The sequence below is a fragment of the Natator depressus genome, chromosome 8 (genome assembly GCF_965152275.1).
Source record: "Natator depressus isolate rNatDep1 chromosome 8, rNatDep2.hap1, whole genome shotgun sequence".
NCBI lineage: Eukaryota > Metazoa > Chordata > Testudines > Cheloniidae > Natator > Natator depressus.
The window spans coordinates 8,778,814-8,801,945 of NC_134241.1; the positions used below are offsets into that span (position 1 = coordinate 8,778,814).

At 44.3% G+C, this 23,132-nt stretch overlaps 1 protein-coding gene across 5 annotated transcripts in view; it reads left to right on the top strand.

The window, feature by feature from the left end:
- Window positions 1-6,575: 6,575 nt before the first annotated feature.
- Window positions 6,576-23,132, top strand: part of RASGEF1C (RasGEF domain family member 1C) — a 109,225-nt gene continuing 92,668 nt past the window's right edge. For 2 of the 5 annotated variants that reach the window (XM_074960364.1, XM_074960366.1), the window contains exon 1: window positions 6,601-6,713. The gene's annotated coding sequence lies outside the window, so the exon portion shown is untranslated. Of the gene's footprint in view, window positions 6,714-7,126; window positions 7,230-23,132 lie in introns of those variants that run through there. The other 3 variants (XM_074960369.1, XM_074960368.1, XM_074960365.1) reach the window with 3 other exon arrangements.

Sequence of the window (23,132 nt, forward strand, 5' to 3'; positions counted from 1 at the left end):
GATGAAAATAGCTTTTCCATTAGACTATCGAGGGGCTTTGTCAAAATAACGGTCGGCAGCAAGGAGCCATTTAGGCTGTATCTACGGTTGGTGCTGGGAGTGTGAGTCACAGGTTGACTAGACATATGCTAGCTCTCCTTGAGCTGGCTGCGGTAGCACAACCAGCATGGGGTAGCTGCCCCAGGCAGGGTCTGGACAGGTTTGTGTTCAGGGAAGCTAGCCCCTCTCGCAGCTCCCCACGGCCCATGCTATTGCGGCTACACTACTGTGAGCGCGACCGTAACCCAGGCCTGCTTGGTGTGGCACTCTGTCGCCCTCTAGTGGCAGCTAGACCAGTGGGTGAGTCTGCTACAGCCTGGGCCAAGGGATGTATCTTTTAGCTCATATAATAGAGTGGCTCATGCATTAAGCTTCAGAGGTCCTAGGTTTGATCCCGGCTCAAGACGACCAGAGTCTGTCGGCATTACGCTAGCTCAGTGAGAGCTAACAGAAGAATGCGTGCTTGTGCTGGGAATGACACACCCAGCTCCAAGTGTAGATGTAGCCTGAGTGTCACGGTGCTGTGGTTTCTCCAAGCTACCAGGTCAAATACTAATGTTCCTGTGACCCTCATTAGTCACAACAAAACTATGCCTCTGTCTTGCCCCAAATGAACACCTTAGTTCTCTGCGCCCCAAAAAATATAGCCCTGCCACCTCATTCAGGGCATTTTCTAGCACCGTGGAGGTCAATAGGAATTTTGCCACTGAGCTGAATCTGTGCAAACAGGACACAGAGCAGGATAAGGCCTTTGCTATCTCACTAATGCCACATTTCTCAGACACTGTCCTGGTTGGATCAACAAGTGCTCTCTTGTCTGATTCAAAGGTCTAAAGAGCCTTCACTTGTTAAGCGGTACAACTCCTCCCTTACCCCCATAGACCTATTTCCTCCAGCCAACAAGCATTGCAATATTGTGGTGGTAAGGTATCCAGAGTTTGCTATACAGATACTGTGCATTAAGAGAGAGTCAAAAATATGAGGGGGGGAGGGGGAAGAGGACAAGGGTTTACACAGAAAAACTCCTTTTGAATTCCGTTCCCCTGCAGCTGATCCATGCAGGTGAGCCATCCCCCTTACATGCACCCCAAAGTCACCAGAGGCAGCAGAACAACCCACCCTACTGCTGCTGCCATGTGGAATAGGTACCAAGCAGGGAGGGAATCCTCCATGAGATGCTAAGGAGGGGAGAGCACAGTGGGGCAAGAGATATTGACGGGGTCAGGGTTGTAGGACTGATGGAATTGGGTATGCAATTACTAGGGGTTTGTTGAAGAGGGAATGAGTATGGAGTCAGATGTTTTGTGGGCAGAGAATATATTACCCAGGGAACATTGCTTCTCTCACTGACTATGGCTTTAAATTTTTTGATGGATTCCTTTGTTAAAAAATTGGCAGTATATCCCCATAGCTACCTAAGTAATTAGTAGATAATACATCACACCCATTCATCAACATCCAATGTTCTTGCTCTGGGTGCAGTTCAAGGTGTTCTTTGATCTATGAATTCCCTATGTGGCTTGTGGTTAATGGCTGCCTTTGAGCTTGCTCTCGCCCTTTCTGCCATCACAGTAGTGAAGATCAAACGGACTGGTTTTGCTTTGAGGTCTTTGACCTGGACTGTGATAGTGGCTGGCTGAGAGTTCTTGGGGGAGAGGGGGGGGAAAAGCCATTGACTGAAACTCACTCCTCCTGCTGGTCTAACAAAGCATGAGTTTATGGCCTTCAGGGCACGATGTAAACCTCATCAACTTCCTCAGGCTTTTCCCTGAGGAGGAGGATGCATTGACGTGATGATCAAGGAGCTGCATTGAATTGGCACTGGTCAACATGTTCTTTCTCTGGGTTATATTTATGCGCAGGGCTAGAGATTTAGCGATGGGGCCCAATTTACAAAGCAAATAAAATAAACTGATGTGCACAAAGTCAATTCGATTGGATAATTGCCCATTAGTTTTAATATTAACCCAAAACCAGCAGGTGGAGCTCTCCCAGGGAAAATACTGTTAACTGCTGCAAACTTGACCTTACAACCAAGAATTTCTTGTTAAAAATGAATAAAAATAGATGTTTTGCTGCAACTTAAATTTTATAATTGTGTTCAATCAAATTACGCTGCAGTACTTACTAGATGACAATTGTGTAATTGATACACATCTCTGGTCTCTGTCACAAAGACAATGGTCAGTGTAAGCATTTTAAAAAAGATCAGGTTCCTGACAGAAGAGGAAATCAATGTTTAAATAACGTAATTATAAGCAAGACTACAACGTCCTATGTGCTGTTGATTGGTGTTCTTTTTGCTGCTTCATATACGTAGTTTTGTGCAAGACACTCTGCTAGGGAGGGCATAAAATGAATTTCCGGATGATCAAATAGGACTGGATGAAAGTAATGGTAATTCCACATAGGCATAGCTGTACCATGCCAAAACTCGCTCAGTGGGAGATATGCTGTCGAATCCCTGATGGAAAAGCATGCTATTAAGTCTCGGCTTCACAGTCTGATGTCTGCATTGCAGTTTAGAACACACACGGTGACACAAGGCGGAGGAACATAGCCGTGAGAGATCTGTATCCTTCCCATGAAATACAGCATGTACCCACTTTCTTCTTTTCCCCTCCAACTCTTGGTAGCAGTTCAACAACTGAGGGCTAAATCCTAGTCCCAGCAGACAGCTAACGTAACCTGGCTGTGTGCTGGGAAAGGTCTAGGGGAAAACTAAATCCAGGCCTGCAGCCATTGCACTTCCACTCTGCAAAGAATGGACAGTGGATTCACATTGCCAGAAATCCCTTATCCTATCCCCAAATTCCCCTTTTAGCTGCATACATAGAGCAGTGGTCTCTAGACAGCACTTATGAACTCTGTAGGTTCCACCAATCCTGCCCTCTGGCTTCATCACCCACGCATGGACAGAATGGCATTGCTGCCACTTCATCCCAGGCTCTTTGCCTTTTGGGGGGAGGATTTCTCCTGCGGGGAAGAAAAAGGGAGGGAGGAGGAAAGAGCAGAAGAGGATGGAGGGAGAAAGGGAATCTGAGGCTGAGAACTTTCTAACATTCCCAACAGATTTAAAAAAAAATTGTGAAACAGAAAATCTACATTTTTAAACAGAATGTAACAATTCCCTTTTTTATAGCAACGTTTCTCTTATGCAGGATGTGTCATCTGAAAAGAATGTACTCCATTTTACTTCTGATTCTATACCGTTTGTGTTAACTGCCACTGCACTGTGCTATGACTGTTTAGCACTGCCAACCATGAATTACTTTCTTGTATATGTCAATTTGAGGCAGGCTCTACACTTTTACTGTAATTTTTGTATTTTAGATTATTAAATTCAGTTAATACTGCAGGTAACAAATAAAAGAGCAGATAGAAATTAATAGAAAAATAGAGGAATTACATAAAATAATTAAGCAATGGGATGACATGTAACGTGGGGTTGTGTGTGTGCATAAGATCTATAATTCGCTACCTGGAAGCATGCCACATTGATGTGAATTTTAACAGGTTTTTTAGCGGTTCATAAAATACAATAGCTGTTATGAACTGCTCAGAGTTCAGAACTGCATGACCACTTTTTTGGATAACTGTAATAGTCAAAATTACCATTTTTCTTCTAGCAACAAAGAATTAAAGTTCAAGCAGTTGAGGCTCTTTTAGCCTGGTGTGATGCTTGTTGCAACTGACAAATGATCCTAAAACCCTACCTTTTGCACTAAAAGAAACTTTTTGTTGTTTACTGATAGTATAGGATCCACTGGGTGTGTGCATTTGTGTTTTCAGAAAGCAAAATTTAAAAACATAACAAAATGGAAATAACAATCAGGTGCTAGACCAATACCATTAATACTGTGTCTGACTGTACGGGAAGTTCTCTTGCCTCACTTTCAAGGGAAACCTTTGTGATAGGACTTAAGGGGTAGCTAGAATAGAACATCTTTGAGAATGTGGTATAATGTTCAGCCAAGGTAGAACAGAAACCAGAGAAACCTATCAGTCCCTTGTCTCTACCCTGCCTGCTAGCAGGAACCTCTCTTTCTAGTAGGTATATTAAAAATGAAGGATAATATCCTCGTGTGGGAAGGGACACTGGATGGGTCTATGGTGGAAAGAAAGCTAGGTTCCATGGGACATAGAAATTCATAGAAGGTTAGGGTTGGAAGGGACCTCAGGAGGTCATCTAGTCCAACCCCCTGCTTGAAGCAGGACCAATCCCCAATTTTTGCCCCAGATCCCTAAATGGCCCACACAAGGATTGAACTCACAACCCTGGGTATAGCAGGCCAATGCTTAAACCACTGAGCTATCCCTCCCCCAAACCATCTATTATGTGGGGATTCAGAGAGGAAGAGGCTAGAAATGTTCGCTGTTATGGCTTCATCCTACAGCTGTGGATCTTGGGGATCCTTATCCATTGTGGAGTCACAAGTCATCTCCTTACTGTCTGCTCAGCCCCCCCCCCTCCCCCCGCTCAGTTGAGTAACAGCCATGGAGGGTATTTTCTGCCCAGAAATCTAGGTGCAGAGTCAGGGAGCAGACCCTCACTCGTACAACCCTCTTCCCTCCAGCACCTACAGAGCACAGCCTGAAGCCCACAACCATGGAGCGGCACGTGCACCGCACCAGGGCCAGTAGCAACATATCACCTCCTTCCTGGAGCAAGATCTCTAAGCAGAGCATTGCACATTAGTGTAGATCACCCAGAGCCTCCCCAGGCCAGTTATTTCTTCTGTCCCTCTGGTGTATGTGGAATAATTATCACAATGTACATCTTCTCATTAAATCCAGTAAACACCCTGGGAGAGTGACTTACCATAAGTGAGGTTTAGACTAGATGACACTGGGCTCCATTCTGTCTCCAATGCACAGTGCTGACTTTTTGTTTTAAGTAAAAATTCAAGTTCTGGGCTTCTCTAGGAGTCACAGCCCAGGGACCACTAGCCCAGAGTAGAGTAGCCAGGAACTGCCCTGCTTAAGGCAGCCTCACCTCCCAGGGCTACTACATGGTAGCTCTGCAACCTGAATTGACCCTGACTTGCAGTAGTCATGTGCAGTATGAGAACCCCTGCCTTGTCCCAGACACACCCTTACTGCTGGTGTTTGCACAGGGGCCCTCAGCAGCCCTGTGCTGGGGGCATTCTCCTTTGGCTAAGGCTTTTTATTATTTATAAAGTCCCATTCCAGCAGGTCCTCAATGGCTCAGAAAATGAGAACCAGGAGCATTTCACCCTGTCACCACATGAAAGAAATCTGGTCCAGATCAGTACTGCTCAGACTTGACTGCTTGGCCTACATGAAATTAATTAGTGGGCCTGGCCCATTTTCTAACATTTACACCCTATACGTGGCCTGCTCTTGTTGGCAGTCTCTAAAGAGAGACCCAGGCCTGAATGGAAATAGGGACTGAACTGATCTGTGTAGGCCTTGAGCTAGGCTCTCCTGCTCAGAGGTGATGGAGAGTATAGGAGCCCCTTACACTAGCAGCCTCTGTTCTCTAGATAGAGGTAACTTCAGGCTGCAGGGCTGAACCTTTTCTCCAGCACTAAATTAGCCTTACAGAGAATGGTTCAAGCTATTGCAAATGCTTAGGAAAGTGAAGGCTTCTGCTCTGGTCCCTACATATATTTTTAAAAGAATGTGAACTTTAAAAAAAAAAAAAATCTGCTCATTGTTCTACTGCCTTGTGTGCCAAATCCCAGCCAGGGGGCAGGGTTTCCAAGGAGAAGTAAGCTTCAGTGTAGTGTAGTGTCTCTCTCTCCCTTCCTGTCATGTCCTGCACCTGCACCTCCCCTCCAACAAGGGATGCTGTGTGTGAAGAAGGTCCCGGTGCCTGTGCTGGCCCCTGAGCCTGCTGCTCGCCTTCTCCACTAACTCTGCCCAGTAGCCAAACTCCCATGTTGATTAGCTCAACTGCCAGCCCCCATTACCAAAGAGAGAGGGTATGATTCTATTAGGGACCAGCTGTCCTGCCTTAGCCTCTTACCCGGCTGCGCCCTGCCCTGGCACACTAGACTCAGAGGCTTCCTGCCTCTTTAATCTTCTGGACTGGAGTGGGTGCCCCGGCTGCCTGGGAATGCCAGGGGGGAGACTTCCTGCTCCCCAAAGACGCCGGCAGCTGCTTCCTGCCCAAGGGCTCCCCCTCTCCCAGCCGCCTGGGACAGGCACCCTGCGCCCTCCAGGCAGGAGCTGACTGACAGCAACTAGGGCCAAAGGGGTGCACTCAGGGCCGGAGCCTATGCGGCGCTTGCACCAGTCTCCTGCCCAGGGCCTAGTGCCCTCCCTGCCCCCGGGCGGCTGGGCTGGGTCCCCCCGCTGCCCGGGGGCTGAGCAAGCGGCGCTCTGCGACCCCCTTGGAAGCCGGGCGGGGTGGGCGCGGCGGGGAGGGGGCTAAGCCGCTCCCCGGCGCGGCGGCCAGGCGGCGCTCTCCGCGCTCGCTGCTGAGCCCCAGGCTCTCCGGGCTGCTGGGAGGCGCCGCGCGGAGCCGGCAGCAGCCACTCGGCAGCGGGTGGAGGCGAGCGGGTCCCTCGGCGGCGGTGGAGGGGAGCTGCGCTGCGGGGCGCTCGGCAGGGGGCTGGGGAGCGCGGCCAGCCGAGCTCCGGGGATTTAGCCCGCGCGCGGCTCTCTCCGATGGGCTGGAGCCGGGGGAGGACGCGCGCGGAGCTCCGGTGAGTACAAGTGTTCGCCTCTCTGCCCTGGATGGTCCCGCTGCCTGGAGCCGCGGTGAGCATCCGCCGCTGCCGCTCTCCCTGACCCCGGCACCTCCAGCGCCCTCCCTTACCCAGGGCTCGCTGGAGCCGGTCACTGGCTTGGGGTTTTTTTTGACCCAAAAATATTTTTAAAAAAACCCTCTGCAGACGTGGCAGGACAGAGCTGCCCTGTCCTCGGCTTTAAATGCACGTTGGCAGGGCTGCAAAGCTGGCCTGTCTGCTTAAACAAAATGCACCCCCGTGCATCTGTGAACGTGACCAACATCTGTTGTGATGCACCTTGTCGTGTTCTCCGAGCCCTGGCTGGGAGCGGGGGGGCATGTTTCTAAATGTGTGATTGCAAACCGGTCAGGAGGGGAGTAATGCGGACAGACTGGGCATTTACCCGCATGGGGAACCCTCAGATCTAGAGATGGTTGACGATGTGGACAGATCCGCTTTCAGTAGCGTTCTGGCGTTTCTCGTGTGGGGAAGGTAAACTTTGCGTTTAATGATGCAGTCCTCCATCGATTGATGATGCAGCCCGAAGCCGATTAGCAAAGGGATGCGATGCATTGTCATTTGTTGCCGGAGAAATGGGGAGTTTGACGGGGGATTGGAGGGGAATGAAACTGCCCTCCGCGCTGAACGGTTGTGAGAAATCCGGGGGAACCGCGTGGGACTGGAGGATCTCCAATGGTTAGGGGCTGATTGGATGTACTTAAATCAAAGTGGGGGGCAATCAGTGCCGGAAGCACTGAAGTTGTTGAATTAGGCTGGAGGGGTGTGTGTGTGTGTGTGTTTAGAAATGCGTTCTTCTTTTTGTGGATCCCAAACACCTCTTTCAAAGTGATGTGTGGATCCAGTTTGTAGGTGCTCGGGTTGCCTACTCACAAGGAAACACCTGGTATTTTACCCAAGTTTTTTATTTCTGTTGCTCTAACTCCAGTTCCAAAATCTTGACCGTGCGATATTCTTTTATTGAGAGACAGTTACCTCTTTGCGCACACGTCCTTCAGTGAGGGTTTGGGAGAGTAGCCAGTAGTCTTGCTCTGCTGCTTAGCTGTATTTCCATTAGGAATCCTGGGCTAGCAGGTACTTAGCTCGAAACATTTGTTTCAGGCCCAGCCCTGACATATAAAATCTCAATCGGAGAGTAATTTTCTTTAAACCAAATTTGATTTAAATTGACGCAGCTGTTGGAGAAAACACTGGGAAAAATGTCCTTTCAGGGGCTGTTTTCTCTGTCTCAGGTTTAAAGACAGCTCTGTTAATAGATTCACTATTGCTGTTTTTTTTCAGGAGATTAATCTATAATGTGGTTGACTCGCTCCTGTTATTTAAAACAAACCCTCAAAATGGACAAGAAAATCACCAGCTAGGCACTTGCAATTGTTTAGAACAGCTGTAATATGCACATTCCTGTTAACAGCGAAGTGGTTTCAGTCCCTGGCTTTACCTTTACGTTGAAGTGAGCTGTAGCTCACGAAAGCTTATGCTCAAATAAATTGGTTAGTCTCTAAGGTGCCACAAGTACTCCTTTTCTTTTTGCAAATACAGACTAACACGGCTGTTACTCTGAAACCTGTTGTATATCTCTGTGGCTCTCAAAGATTCATTTACACTATGAACAAGTCCCTGGTACTAATTAGCACTCCACAGGAGCAGCTGCAATGGACCCTACCTGTAATCAAATCAGGTGAATACTACGTGCTGGAGATTGAGACGATATAGCCAGTGATGTTCTGATGCATGGTGTGAAAGATCCACTCGGGGCAGCCGGGCTTCAAAGAGACAGTAGCATAATGTGAAGCTCAAGGCATGAGAGATGCTCAGGAACAATTTGTTCCTGGACTATATTTTCCGAACCCTTTTTAAGTCTTTGTTGGTTTAAGCCACTCCATGTTAATTTAATACGGGTTTTGTGGCGTAGCTATCTGTAATCGAGGGAAGATAATATCTACACTTATATTTTCTCTGCTGTGTGTGTGTGTGTGTGTGTGTGTTTAACTGAATTCTAAAATAGAAAAATCTACATTGGAGTGAAGAAAACTGCTGCTCAGGAGTTTTGTATATTTAAAATTTTCTTCACTGCAGTAGCTTCATGGGATACACGTTTTGGGCCAAATTCTGTTACACTAGTGGACATCCAGAGTGACTCTGTAGTCGTTGATTTAAATGGAATCGCTCTAGATTTACACTGGTGTAAGCAAGAGGAAAATTTGATCCATTATTTGATTATGTTAAATCATATAATCTTGCTCCATTCTACCCCAGGATAACACAAAAGGCCCAATCCTGCAATCCTTACTCAAACAAAACTCCCACTGATTAGAACCTGCCCTGCCAGGTTCTAACAGTGGGACAGTTCATGCTATCTAGATCCATGCACAAAGCTAGGGAAAGTTGCCTCTTTCTCTGGCCGCTACAGCCTTGTCCATCCCAAATTACCCCCATCGCCTCGTCTCACCCCATTGCCCCCTACCCTCTATTTCCCGCAAGGCCACCACCTCACTTTACATGTGCATCTTCTCCAGGGTCCAGGCACCTAATTAGTGGAGCCATGCCTGCGCGGCTCCACTAATTTGGTGGTGGGTGGCCCTTCATTCTCTCATGTGCGGCCGCCCAGGTGCGCACCTTATAGGGAACTATCCGCAGATCACTTGAATGGAGCTTGCGGGCCACTGGTGGTCCGCGGACCACAGTTTGAGAACCTCTGCACTAGAGTGTATTAGTTTTATACTGGAAAAATTCTCTGCCCTGGGACCGACACATTTCTTGGAAAGAAGATGGGAAAATTTAACATTCTACTTTGCTGCTGCATTAACCTGCCTTTCACATTTTGCAGCGGTTTTAAAAGCTATAATTCCACCTCCACCCCCGTTTGTCAGTTTAGAACAGTTGGAGATCTTAACACTTCTCCATTGGAGCCTGCTGTCCTCCTAAAGCACAGAGTTTTAAATAGTCTTAATTTGATCAGCAAAGAGGAGGATCATATGCTTATTGAACCCTATATCACAGCTCCCCCAATTTAGCAGAGGAAGAGCACTATGTGATGTTAAAACATAACACATTTTACTGAAGAAGAGCCATTAGTCGATGGGAAACAGAAAACATTTTTATTGCCCCATCAAGCCAACTTTCTCTAATGATGTTCAGTTGAAAGGATTTAGAGTGGTATTTAATCAAATTTAGGGACAGTAATATTAAAAGTCCTTAGAAATAATTAGCAGGCTTCTTTAGAGTCTTGGGTAGTTTAGCTGGGTAAGAATGTGATTCATGTTTTTCACATCACTGGCTGAGTGTGGTACTGTTGTGTGTAATCTGGATAATGTTTACAGATCTTTCAGCAACCAGGCTCTCTACTCTGGTCCTTGAATTGCCCAAGGCTTTGCTTTATATACTTCTTTAAAGCAGAGAGTTTTCAAAATTGTACCTGGAGGCCAGCTATTTGTTTATACTAAAGGACACAGGACACAAATCAACCAATCAGCAGGCTGGTTTGATGCAACAGGAAATACTGCTTCATGCAATGTGCCATTAGCGCATGGAACGTATTGCCACAATGTATCATCAAGGCCAAGAGTTTAGCAGGATTCAAAAGGGACTAGACATTCACGTGGATCACAAGCATAACCCGAGTTAGAATAGTAAATATGAACATTAAACAAGAGTTTTGAAAGGGATATAAACCTCCTACTTCAGGGTTTAAGCCAGCATCTAACTACAGGGAGTTAAGAGAAGACTTTCCTGCAGTGGACAGGTTATTATTATTATTTAGTTGTATTACTGTACACTTAGGAGCGCTACAATATCTCTGCTGTACAAACACAGAACTAAATATGGTCCTTGCCCCAAAGAGCTTACAGTCTAAGTATAAGACAAGAGACAACAAATGGAGACAGACAGATCAATGGGGGAGAGTACAAGGAAACTATAAGACCACACTGGCTGACATGATAGGCTGTGGTTTCAGCATACCAGCAACCAAGCCAATGGCAAGGTTTTTGCAGACTTCACAGCAAAGGAGAGTTTTCAGGAGGATAATGTGTCCCTTTTATGGATGTTTAGGGGGAGCTCCTTCCAAGTTTATTATCCCATAACTGTCTACAACACCTCCTCTGAGGGATCTGGAACGTGACCGCTGTTGGTGCCGGGATCCTGGAATAGGTGACCTGTGTTAGGAATTGCCACACTGGATCAGACTGTGTTCCAAGAGGGTCTTTTAAAACTATCCCAGCTCCATTGTATCTAAGTCCTCTGTGGGTAAATTAAATTTGCATGATGAGATCAGTGTACTTTCTGCTCTGCTCCTGTCCTTGATGAATTATAGTTTTATTTAAAGATTGTTAGGCTGGTTATGGTGGAAATATTTTGTCTAAGTAAACTTGCTCCTGTGCATCCCTCACGCAGACAGCCTTCTTTAGGAATACAGAAATTGGCCAACTTGATGCTTTGCTGGATGGTACGGTATTAGTTCATGTCCTGACATTGGTCTTCCTTTGTGTTTCAGAACAGAACTATTCTCTGCTTTCAGGGCTTGATCCTGCAAAGTACTGAGCACTCTGGCCTTGATCCAGCACAGCACTTAACCCTGTGATTAACTTCCCGCATGTGAGCAATCGCACTAAAGTGCTTTGCTGCATCATGACCCAAGTGCTCAGCACCGTGGCAGTGTCAAGTCTGCTCTCCCTAAATGTTGGGAACTGACCTCCTTCTACGTTCAATGAAAAGAGTAATTAATATGAATATTTCAAATAATGTCCGTATGGACCAGAAATCTCTCCTGATTAATGCTTAGTGCTTTTCATCTTCAGAGTGCTTAACGAACACTAATTATCCTCCTAATGAGATGCGTGGACATTGTTATCCCCAAACCTGTGCTACGAGTACTGCACCACAACTGCCCTGAAATCAGGGGTGACAGTGAGTTAAAACGGCAAATTCCTTGATATTTCTGAAATGCTCTCAAAGGGCCTGACCCATCAGCCATTGGAATAAATGAAAAGGCTCCCATTGACTTCAGTGTCCATTGGATCAGGCCCAAAACCAAAATACTCTCTGCCTGGAATGGTAATCAACAAGCATGTTAAAATACTATCAAATTATAAACCTTTATCCATGCTGAATCTTGCTCAGGTGGAGTAGGCAAGGAGTGGTGGTGATCTCTGATTCAGGGCTCCCTGGTCCTGGGACACCTTAGAGAGGGAAGTGTTTTGCTTTTGTTTTCTGCTGCAGGTGTAAGGTTCCTAAGGTCAGCAGAAGATCAGGCATAGCAGAGATCAGCTTAGCCAAATCTCCGATATGTCCCTTTATCCCCTTTTACCCGGGGAGGGGGAAGATATCTGGCACTAGCATAAATTTCCTCTGTACAAGAGAAATTCTCAGCTGGAATCTCAGGCTAGTGTAAAGCCACTTTATACTGCTTGCAAAGCAAACTGGATAATCTGGGCTAGTGTATATATACATATAAATATATATAATAGGCATGTGTGTGCGTGTTAAAGGTTGATAAGCAAACCATAGTTGTTTCCAGTTCTGACATTTAACTAAAGTCATTTATGGCTCTGAGCTGTCTCTCTGCATGGTTTTCCTTTGCTTTATTTCAGCGCATTCCAGGAATATATACAAAGAGAATGGCTGAACTTTAAACACAGAAGAATTTGCTTTGTATTGCTCACACTTTGTAATGCTCATACCTGACATTTAGAAAGAGTGTACAGCAGACATGGGGTCTGCCTCCATCACCGAAGGGTTGTACCCACTTTGTCAATAAGGTTCACAATCCTTAGATACTTAAGAATCTTCAACTGCTGGAATCCCAGGAAGTTGTGATGCCCAGAAGTGCCTTTCTCCTTTTGTGTTTGATATGAAGATTTTTGTCTAGAGCTGGTCGAAGATTTTCAGACCAAACAATTTTCTGCTGAAAATATTGATTTGATTATGTCAACAAATTTTGTGGGCGTGTACTGATTTCACTGACATTTTTATGGGATGCTAGTGAAACATTTCATTTGACTTCATCACTGTAACATAAAAGTAACATTATACAATATACTTATATTTATAATGTTGTAAATTATATCACATAAAAGTTGAAACAAAGGCAACAGGAAACATTTAGACCTTTCTGAAATGAAATATTTAGGAATATTTAGTTTCATAAAAAATTCCAAAATTTCTGCTTTTCCATCCCAGTTTGGTACAAAACCACATTTTGAAATTTCAGAATTTTCCACAGGATGGAATTGTGTTTTTCACCCAGTTCTAATTATGCCCATACTAGGGTTATGAATGTCCAGCTTGACTTGCTCTGCACTCTGATGTTCATTGGTATTATGAATACTGTGGCCACGTCTCTACCTTTTTAGAGCATTTTCCCATCTAAATTAACCCTCCAGTAATATGAATGACCCAATGGGCTTTCAGTGGTGCCTGTTAGATCATAAACTCCATCAGTTAATAGCACTTCTAGTTGTCAGGCTCTTTACTGCAATTCTGCACCTGGCATTTATGAATAGACACATTAGTAATTAATATTCATCTTATTTTTCATCTGTTGCTTCAAGGGAAAAAAGTCCTTTAATCTTTTATCTCCTGTTAGAAGTACATGCCAGGTTATTTGGCTGAAGAGAGACTTCCCTTCTACCTCTGTCATAGCTTAAAAGCTTCACCATAGTTTCCCCAGCTGATTTTGTCCTTTCCCATTTGGCAAACATTGATCGTGTTTCTCCTTATTTAACGCACATTAAATGTATCTGTTTCTTTCTGTTTATAATCTTTGTTCTGCCCCAGCAACTCAAGGATGTCAGCTGTGAGAACAGTATTTATCAGCTAACTGGTGTTGTACAGTATGTTCCAGGAGGAACTCTAAATGCTGAATTGAGGGTCTTACCATGGTCCTGATCCGAGAAAGGATCTCTGTTCTGGGATGTGTTTAAAGTCCTACTGAATTCAAGGGAACTTAAGATGATGATTACAGTTAGGCATGTGACCTCAAACCTGGCCCATGGGTCCCCAGGTAGTGCTTAGGCCACAGTGACCATCCCACAGTTCACCTGAGCAACTGGAGAAGGGAACCAGTGATTTGCTAGCTCACAAATGGCTCTTCCCCTGAAGCTCCTGGTTGGGGAAAATATCCAGCACCCCTGATTGGCTGGGGAGCTCTATATAAGCTAGGAAGAGGCACAGGAAAGAAGTTATCTGAGCAAGGAGAGGAATCCCTGCTGGCCAGCCACTATGGACCTTTCCTGCTTCCCTGACTCCTGAGCCCTGCATTCCTGCTTGCTTGTGGTTCCTGTCCTCCTTATCCCAGACCCCCAGCTGTTCCTGCTTTCTGCCTCATTCCAGGTCATAGGTGCTGCATCTGCAGTCATATAAACCTCATACAGCATGTGTGGTATGGACAGCATGTTCCATGCTAAACATTTATAGCAATTTACCTTATATGAATCAAATCTTAAGAGAAATCCACATATACAGGAAGATACAAAGTTCTGCAGTGTTGTAAACTGAAGGTCTGATGCTTCTTTATGTCGAGATACCCCAGTACAGGTTATTGGAATGATGAGTATGCACATATGGAGTTTCCCTCTAATTCTTCTATTGGATGGGGGATCCACCAGAGGCAAATGGCATCTGCTCAGTGGACTGTTGACTGCTCCCTTCCTTTCTTTGTTCCCCGCTATCGCTGGATAGCATGCTTGCTTCCTACAGGGGTTGTGCTGCTGGGACTCTGCTATCCCATAGCTGCCCCTGGAACCACTCTTAAGAAAGTTTCACGCAATAAGGGGAAATAAGTACAAGTTACTATGCTCCATGGATTTGAGAGAAGTGGGGAAGAATCTGCAGACACCTCCTGGCCCTCTCTACTCTGTCCCTCCCAATCTGTGGACAGGGAACCCGGTAGAATCTTCTTATCCATGTGTACAGATGGGAGAAGGGGGCTGAAGTTTCAGTCATATGGATCATTTATGGTTGGAATATTAGATTCATATTATATTAAATAATGTATCAAAGCTACATAGACAGCTGCAAATACCGAATCCCCTGGTTACTGAAGATCAGGCACATGTGAAGATTGTAATGCATCTGTTGGAAAAATATTCTGTGACCAGATGACTGAGTGATTTTAAAGCCCTGATTCAGCAAAACACTTAAGCACCTGCTTAACGTTAAGCATTTGTTCAGGTCCCACCCTCCCTCCCCCGTTCATCAAAATTAAACGTGCATAAATCACATTAACTTTAATATTCTAAATACATTCTTTATAATATTGGATACAATGTAGGTTCCTTAATTTTCATCTCTAGAATAAGTAACTGGTTATAAGATATGATTACATAATATATGTATACAATTAGGAAGTCATAGTCTTCTGCTTTTAATCTTATTATTTATCAATACTGCATAGTAAATCAGTAACGCATGTAATCATCCACACTGTTTAGTTTGTACACTGCAGTACAACTGTGTGTATTACTAAATAGTTTGTATTTGTTTTTAATAGTAAAGCCCCATTTAATAATATTAAGTACCTTTCAAAAGTGGATTGATCACATGGAAAGCACACATCCAAGCGTGATCCTTGCTAATGAAAATAGCTTGGATTCTTTTCACATGGAAGGCGTTGTGTGATGCTGCTATTGTTAGGTAATTTAAAGGTCATTGATTGCAAATTAATATGTTTTGGAGAGTTTACCACACTGTCATGTAAACCAACATGAATATTCAGGAGTATAGAATCTATTGTAAAAAATATACAGGTTTCAAAGGGGCGGTTTTGACGAAATGTCACTGATTGCATCAGTCAGAGGGAACTCTCTCTTGGGATATATACGTGGGAACTCTCTCTTGGGAGCTAATAGTTTTGTGTATTATCGCAAGGTACATTCTGTAAATGGAACTGCAAATGACAGCAGTGATATGAGAAAATGTAGTCATAAAATCCAACTCTAAACATAAAATACAAATCCAGCAGCCATTAGGGGAGTGTGCACATTTAACTCACAGTCTAACCCAGGCTATTCTTATAAAATAGAAGTAAAGTATAAACTAGGTGAGGTGTACGATAGACCTAACTTTCCCCTCTCATCCATTTTGCACTGAGGGAGCTCCATTGACTTCAGGAGAGTTATTCCTGAATTACACCAGTGTGAACGAGAGGCGAATCAAGCCCTGTATATTATATTTGAATTCTAAAACACAAGCATATTGGAAACTTTCTGTTAAAGCCCTAGATCTGGTGTTTTTGTACTAGGAAAAAATACCGTTGGTAGGGTAAACAGTTTGGATTTTCTAATTTGCATGGCCAGATGGGAAGATTTACTCCTGAGCACCTACAACGTCATCCATCTCTTGAGTCTTTCCATTGTCATTAATGGGATCAAGCCATTAAAAGTGAACTTCAGCAGAGATACTGAGGCAAGCACTATCCTGATCAGCGCTTCGGAGTCAGTAAGTCAGTAAATATCAACACAACAGATCTAGCAGGGGCTGGAGTAAGAGTTTAAATGTCATAGTGAGGAAGAGCATGTCATCAGGAGTATTTCTCTTGCAAAGCATGAGTTAAATTGATATAAATCCAGAGTCAGTCCAGCGATTTATTTATCCATTGGAGTTATTCTGGATTTATACTGGTGTAACTGAGATTAGAATCTGGCCTTTGGAGCTTTGATAAATGAAAGTAGGAATGTTTCTCCCACAAAGCGGAAATACCCCTTTGAATGTTTGTATTTTAAAAGAGAAAGTTCTGCTGGCATTGCTGGCCAAGTGATGTTTCAAAGGTATTTTTTAAATTGTACCTACTTTCTAATAGTTGCTGTTAATAAGATACCTGTGTTCATTTTTATAGGCTTAATTGTGCACATGGGTTGCTCTACAATTTGGTTCATTACATTTTGCATATGTCACGTCTCCCACGCAAGTGTACAAATACAATTAAAAACCATGGGTGTATGTTGAAGGAAAAACAACCCAACCTATACAGCCACATTCATAGGCATTTAAGGAGGTAAAATGAGAAATCCAAGGTTCTGTCAGTAGAAAAACTTTGATTTTGATGTTTTCACAGGGTCAATTAAAAAAAATCCACGTGGCAAGTGACTTTTATGAGCACATGGAGCGAGGAATGTGTAAAGGGTTTTAAATGGTTGGGATTGAGGAAATGCATGACAACTGCACCCTGTAAAATGATATGCATGCTAAGGAGCAAATGTTATTCTTGAGATGACAAACGCATCTGTGTAGGTACAGCTGCGGTATGCTAACTATTTTTGATAGTGAAAGTCTCATTGAGCATCTTGATGTCAGTGGTAATAGAAATATATTTGCACTTTACGGCCACAAAGGGATGAAATTAAGTAAAGGGAAACGCAGATGGCATAGCAGGAAAAACTGTCTAAAGGTGAGACCCGTTTAGCATCCCAAGGGAAAGGTGGGCGGCAGCCCCATCACATGGGTCATTCAGCATGCTCTGGGTGAAGCCCCCAACATTCTAATGTACTGGCTGAGGGGAGTCGACTAGGACTGTCCCCTTCACGAGTCCTCCAGATAGTGCAGGAGGTGTGAAAACTGTCACTGCACTGGCCTGTTTGTGTCAGTGGGAAAATGAGCACTTTGTCAGAGCACCGGGCCAAATTCAGGGCCAGTGGCATTCCAGGGGGGATGGGTTTGAACAATTGGCTTTTACACATCACAGAACCACAGATGGTTTATTCCCTCTCCATGAGTATGAAGTGAATTGTGCCAGGCCAGGGTATACATCATCCTGTGGTTTGTGGTTTAATGTCCTCTGTGTGACCATGGCTACGGGGGTGATGCGCTATTTTCCAAACAAGTTCTTAAAACAGCCAACAGGAGTCCTGTTATCCTGACAGAGACGGGAAGATGGGCTTGCTGTAAATCCGTACAGAGAGATTCATGCCTGGGTTTGTCGCATGGATTTATTTAATCTTAATGCGATCGCCTGTTTATAACTCCTCCTGGGCTGCTGAACCTCCCAGTTCCACATGTCTGCAGGTTGAGCATTCTTCCCCTTGTTAGCTTGAAATGCGGTCTAGTGTCATCAGGTCTGGGAGTAATTACAGGGTCTGTACTGGAGATAGGGATGGACCTTTGATGCTGCAGGATTTAGGATTGCTAAACTAGGCCAAGGAAGTCTTTCCATTCTCTGAGGGTCTGTCTTCACTGCAGGGTTAACTCAGGCTCTTATTCAGATATGGCCCCTTGCCCAGCTACTGTCCGTTCACACAAACCTCTGACCCATGCTTTAAACCTGGGTTAGCTGGCCTGGCTAGAGATATAGGCTAGAACCTGGCTCCACTTTCGCTCAGGCTGGCAACCAGACCACTTTGCAGTGTGGATGCAGAGGAATTAACTCAGGTGCTGATAGTCCTTCAATGCCTTCCCCAAACTCCACCAGAGCCATATTTTCTTGCTCTCTGCCTACTCCCTTCTGCTCCAGATGTCCCCTCCCAGTTTATGCACACCGGTTCAGCATTTAAACCCCCACGTTTGCCTGCTGCCTTTCTGCTGCACTTAAACAGAGGTGGGAAAATCATCCTCCCAGAGTGCTGCCAGCCGGCCAGAAACTGACGCCAAGGTTCGGCTGGACCTCTGGTGTGAGGTCAGTAAGAGCCCAAATTCGGGGAGATATATTTGAAATCTGTAGTTCTCAGTTAGCTGGCAGACACGACCTTGGTGCAGGGAGAAAATCAAAGCCCTCCAGACAACATACCAGACGACCAAAGGTCACAGCTCCCTGCCTTGGACAATATGCTGCGAACCGATTAATAGAACGGTGCCACTCAGTGCAGCACTAGGAGCCATGGAATGTGCCCCAGAAGTCCTAGCCCCCACCCCCACTCCATGGATGAGTGCGGCATCAGTGTGGACACAACTACTCAGTCTGGCTCAGGTGTGGATTTGCAGTGTGGATGCTCACACCTGGACTAGGCTAGCCCAGGTACCCAGCCCCGGGTTAATTTTTCAGTGAAGACATTGTGCTGTCTTGGTGTAGACTGCTCACAGGAATAGAGATCCACATAGGACAGGGTAAACTAAACAGGCTTTCATTAAAATACAAACACTACTGTCAGCAGCTCAGCACATACACATTCACAGAGAACTCATGTACCAGTGTCCCTTCTTGTGCCTCTTTTAAAGAGACTGTGCACTAGTTATCCAACTGTGCATGAATACAATACAGACATGCTGACACCCATGAAACTTATGCATTGTATTGACTTGACCAGGAACTTTAATCACAGAAAAATCAATACAACACTTTTACAAGTGACATTTAGTTTTTTAACAATACGGTGTTTCATACTAGACTTTGAGTCGCTGTAAGTGGGTTCTTCGGTGCTATACTGAAGATAAAAAGACATGTTAATATAGTAGAAGAGCCCTACATTAAATATTAGCAATGAACGATAGAACCCTTTGGAAGTTATTTATATCCCGAGCCAGAAAGCTAGAGCTGTTCCACCATAACAGCCAGGGGCTCAGTCTGGTGGATATTACCCATCTTCTTTCTCCATTATTAGACTATTTTATTCTTGTCTGTGTGTATTTTGAGGGGGGCGGAGGGGGAGAAACTGTTTAATTTTTTCAAAGATATCAACTAGCTCAATGTTATTTAGAAACACATACACTGTCTTAACCAGAACCATTATACAGAAAAGGTAAAACGTGTGTGATTGTCAGTAGAGACTATTTAAGGACACACTACATCTGCAACGGGGTAAAGAAAAGGCTGAATTGTGCGTTTCACCATGACTCAGCAAGCTCAGGATGTTACTATTGATAATGGACCAGCATAAAAAGAGTGTGACTAGATCAAAGGAATATTGAAAACGTTGAGGTTCCAGTATTTTATGACCTGCTGGGGCTAGAAGAACTGAAATACTTCAGTAGAATTTGTGGGAATCTAATGTTGGAGTGTTGGTTTCTTGCCCTTCCAGGTCATGAGATTTTGTGCTTTTAGTATCCCGTTACACTGATTGTTGTCTTGCTCTTTTCCACTTGAATTTGAACATGAGTGTTGGCCATTTTGAATTAGTCATCTAGAAATTAATATTATGTACCATTAGTCTCTAACTGTAGTGGTTCATAACAAAACTGATGCAGAAAAAATGGTAATCAGAAAGGTGTGACCCTAAGGTCTGAAATCGCACTACCTTGGAGGGCTGCCACTAGAGGCTCTTTGCCATCTGAGTATAGATGTTTTCAGGGCTGCTAAACTTTTTCAAACATTAGGCCTGCACCAGTAAGCAGAAAAAATTGCTGTCTGATTTAGAAGTGCCTGACTTAATGCAATTTCTTGCAAAAGTATTGCAAGCAATTACCTTTCGAGTCATCAGAACTACAGAAAAGTTGTATTACAATACTCCGACTCTCTCTCTAATCAATGTGTGTGTGATATGTACCATTCAGAAAATTAAATGTTGTATCAAAGAACTGGTTTAGAAACATCAATTTAAAAGGGGAATAGGCAGAAATTAATTACAAAAGAAACAAATCTCACCCTTTTTCCTTGGAAAGATCAGAGAAGTCTGTGCTTACAAGTTACGTTTGCCAGTTCTCCGACCACTCATCAGTATTCCTTTTCTGAAAAGCAAAAACAGAGACTGTCAGTGTAAGACATCATTTCAGAGTAGAGATTGTTTACTGCTTATAAAAATAAAATAATGAAAAGCTGTAAATATGCCTCATGCCCCCGTATTGCATGTTTCTGTGGGGAAATATTTCAACATTTGTTGTTCAGACTGCCTCACATTTTATGACCCCACCTGAAAAATGTGGCACTTTCATAGGAATTATATAAAAACAGCAACAATACCACATGTGATCAGGCAAACGCTAGAGACAAATAAACATTCCCAAGGGTTTGTTGGCACTGGACTAGAAGCTTCAGGTCCATGTTTTGGTTTTCAATGCTTATTATACCTCTGTTAGGACCGACTGCTTAGACTGACATAGCTATGTAGATAGACCAGCTGTTTCTTCCCCCATGGCACTGGGAGCAGGTGTTTGTGCTAATGAATGCTCAGGGCTTTGCCCTTGAGGGAAAGAATCCTTTCTCTAACCCCCTTCTCCTATGCATGGCTTGGCTGCTCAGGTTGTTTGAATAGTACCAGGATTTGATCCTGAGTGCAGAAAGGTGAGCTCAGCCTTCAGGAACAGACACAGGAACTCCCACTAGAGATTCTACGGGGCCAACGCCATCCACTACACACTGTCTGCCAGAAGTAGAATCAGCATCTTTCAAGTTTAACCCCCTACACATGTGAATCTAGTTACTAGTGATGGCTGGGGATGTCAGAGGTTATTTTTGTTGGGGCTAATGGGAGTGGACCTAAGGTGCTTTTGGTAGCTGGGAAAGGGAGAAAAGGGTGTCCATGCCATCCTCTCCCCCAGACATGCCAGGCTGTTTTGGTTCAAAGTAAAAAGGGGAGCATGTGACATTAAAGAGCACTGCAGTAAACAGCGTCGACCCATCTCCTTCCCCTTTCGTATTTCCAGCCAGTCCCAAACCCTTCACTGTATTTTCTCCTTAAATCTGTGTCCAGCAATTCTGCTGCCCGTAGCAAAATCAACCACATTAGCCTCAGCAGCTGGCAACAAAAGAGTTACGTGCCCAGGGGAACACCAGAGGATTGCCCTGGAGGATTTTGAGTAAGTCTCGTTGTTACAGTACAAAAAGAAAAGGAGGACTTGTGGCACAAGTCCTCCTGTTCTTTTTGCAGATACAGACTAACAAGGCTGCTGCTCTGAAAGCTGTTAGGGTACATTCTCACCAGTCTGAGCCCTGCTCATCCAAATACTGTCCTTTCACTTCGCTCTTTTTTGAAAAGGACACGCCGTAGAGTTTGTGGAGGGATTGCTTTCCGTAAATTTGGGAGATGAAACCCCTTTTTTCCTGGAAATGGCCTGGAAACCCCAAAGTTAGACTTTCATTTCCCAAAAGCTGTTTCCATTTCCCAGCTTTGAAACTAGGGCATGAAAATCCCTCCTCTTCAGGACTAGCCCTGAAGTATTCCAGGGCATCTCCAAATGCAGTGCTCATACACAGCAGGTGGTGAAACCGACAAAGCCCATGCAGCACAGCGGTCACTGCTGTTAATGGATATTGAACTCCTCCTGTCTGATGGCAAGTTATAGCCTGCTCTGCAAATGAGCAACTTTGTGGCTGGCAGAGCTGCAGATGACAGGACAGCTTGCTAATGCATTAATTCACATTCACACGCACACTGTTCTCAGAACTGCTCTCTGCTTGTCATTCAACAGATAGCGTCACTCCATGTGATTATTTTTCCCCCCCAAACATCTTCTGCTGAGTTCTGATTTTAAAAAACACCTTAGTCTTTTGTCACTGCTGGCAGCTTTGCTCTGACCGGCCACATTGTATTTCTTACATGACAACAGCCTGCTATGAAACGAATTGATGTAATGAATTAATGCATGGTTTGGTCTTTAGAGTCAGCTTTATTTATTGCATGGATTCCAAAGGATATGCACGTCTCAGCTATGTCCAGACTTCTGCATGAAATGGTAATTCTAATGCAGAGATGATCAGCCTCTGATTTATTTATATTGATATAGATTAAAACTGCGTCAGCTAGGGTATAAAATAAACACACCCCATCTCATTTCCATGAGGAATAGTAACTCTGAATTTTACATTTCTTGTCTCCCACAAACCACTGTAAAACGCTCTCTGTGTGTCTTTAAAGTGTCCGTTCACCATGGTGTTTAAATAGAAAGGATTCACTATTTTTTTTTCTATTCAGTCGGAGACGTGTGTTTTTGTTTAAATGGTGTATTGTGAAACGTGCATTTTCATACTATTTTAACTATATTCAGGAAAAAAAAGTCTTAATTTCTGAATAGATAGTAGAAACGCTCATTTCTCCCACTGCACAAAACAAAAAGAATGTCTTTCCAGACATCTCCATCAGAGGTGGTAGGAGATTTCCATATTAAAAACAGCTAGGATAAAAAAAAAGTTAGCTTTTACAAAAAGTACCTGGGTTGGGGGGATAAGAAATATTGGAAAAGATTGTTTTGGTCCTTGTTATCTTTCCTCTACCTGTTCTCGATTGTGACAGATTGATTTCCAAACTACTGTGGGAGTGCAGGTAGCTTTCTACAATCATCGTCAAGGCAGATCCCAAAGGGACGTTGCCTCTTTGCAGATCAGGGACCACCTGGATTGATCTCTGGCAAGGTCCTGATGGTGGTCTGGCTGGATATACAGTTTATGGCCATTACTGGCAGTCTCATCGTGCCACCAAAGCTTTTGGTGCACATGGGAATGCGGGCCATGTCGTGGCATTCCTTGGTACAGACACTTTGGAATTCGTTGGTCTCTCATCCTAATAAAGTATCTGTCGA